The sequence below is a fragment of the Spinacia oleracea genome, chromosome 1, assembly GCF_020520425.1.
Source record: "Spinacia oleracea cultivar Varoflay chromosome 1, BTI_SOV_V1, whole genome shotgun sequence".
Classification (NCBI taxonomy): domain Eukaryota; kingdom Viridiplantae; phylum Streptophyta; class Magnoliopsida; order Caryophyllales; family Amaranthaceae; genus Spinacia; species Spinacia oleracea.
The window spans coordinates 231,329-233,215 of NC_079487.1; the positions used below are offsets into that span (position 1 = coordinate 231,329).

General features: G+C 45.7%; 1 pseudogene; it reads left to right on the forward strand.

The window, feature by feature from the left end:
* Positions 1-1,435: 1,435 nt before the first annotated feature.
* LOC130466618 (uncharacterized) lies at positions 1,436-1,536 on the forward strand (annotated as a pseudogene).
* The last annotated feature ends 351 nt before the right edge of the window (positions 1,537-1,887 follow it).

Here is a 1,887-nt window from a genome sequence, read left to right on the forward strand (position 1 = left end):
CAATTTCCGAAGGACCTCAAGAAATTTTGCGAATTGCACATCCAACTTGTGTCTTATGAATATTTGGGGGTAGGGAAGTTTAGGAGTGGGGAGAGGTAGAAGAGTTGCCACCTTGGGGGTGGTAGTATCACCCTCATCATTAATGGGAGGCTCCTCTTCTACCACATCATTGTCACTCGACTCAATGACTCCCTCTTGATCTTCCCCATTGGGTTTAGAAACCTTATTAGCTCTAGGAACATCATCAAGGATTTTTCCACTCATTGTCACTATAGCATTCATTTGCCTTGGAGCATGACTTTGGGGTGGAAGAATAGCAAGCGCATGATGTTCCCTAACGGTATTAGCAAGTTGAGCTAATTGGTTTTCAATCACCTTCAATTGAGTGTTGGATTGTTTGAATCCATCCTCAAACTCAATGTTCTTCTTGACTTGCGCCCCCAAAAACGACTCCATGAGAACCTCAAGATTCGACTTGAGAGGTGGGAGTGGTGGAGGTGCAACGCCATAACCACTTGGGTTGGATTGATATTGGTTGCCAAAGGTCCTCGGTCCATTGAATCCGGGAGGTGGCAAATGAGATGGACCATAAGGAACTCCCGAGTTCAAAGGATAACCCCCACTTGAGGCACCCCTAAATTGCCCATAAGAGTTGTTATAACCCCCTCCACCTTGATGGTTGGGATTATAACCCCCTTGGTTGTATTGGCCTTGATTGCCAAAACCTTGAGATTGACCGTAGGGCACTTGGCTTTGATAGCCTTGTGCTCTATAGCCACCTCGGCCTTGGTTATCATACCCACTTCCTTGGCCATAGCCTTGGTGGGGACCATACATGGAGGGCCCTCTAGGTTGCCTAGCAAAATTAAGATTGTTAGGGTTATCATTCCTAGACCTCTCATTGATGGCATTAGCATACTCTACATCAAACTCTCCTTCATACGAAGGGCCATAATCCACAAATGACAAGTTATGAACTAAAGGGCATGCATCAGGGGAATGACTATAGTCTTAGCAATTTTCACAAAAGAATGTGCCCGAAGGCATTGAGCCATAAGAACTAACCTTGCCCTTCCCCTTATTGAGAAGAGTTGCCGAAGGAGGTGGAATTGTGGACGGAGATGGTGGCTTGCTTGCTGCACTTCCCGCAAATGGTGTATTTTCAAGCTTCTCTAATCGCGAGCTAAGCTTCTCTATCATCCGTGCTTGCTCTATGGCGTACACCGAACCCTTACCATCCTCATTCCTACTTTTCCCATCATAACTTCTTGCACCTACATGCCAAGATTGGTAGTTTTGAACTACATCTTCAATTATCTCCTCAATTTGATCTTCCGTTTTGTTCATGATGGGGCCTCCCGCGCCCGCATCTAGACTTGTTTTCGAGCTTGGACTCAATCCTAAGTAAAAGGTTTGTAGAAACAACCACTTGGGAATCCCATGATGAGGGCACTCCCTTTGGTACTCCTTAAATCGGTCCCAAGCCTCGAAAAGCGATTCATCACGCCCTTGCTCAAATGATTGAATCTTGTGGCGAAACTCCGCCGTCTTCCCATGAGAATAGAACTTGTTCAAGAAGGCACTAGTTACTTCGTTCCATGTGCGAAGTGAGTTGGGCTTGACCTCCTTGTCAAGCCAATCACTAGCACGCCCAAGCAAAGAGAAGCGGAACAAAGTCAACCTCACATAATCCGAGGTTACACCGTTGTGTTTTATTGTGTCATAATAGTGCTCAAACTGCTTGAGATGCTTGTGAGGCGACTCATTTCTTTTCCCACAAAAGGGATGACTTTGCACCAAGTTGATCAAGGCGGGCTTGATCTCAAAATTATTAGCACATGTAGTTGGTTCTTGAATCCCACACGTAGCCTCAAATGCTCTCGGTAT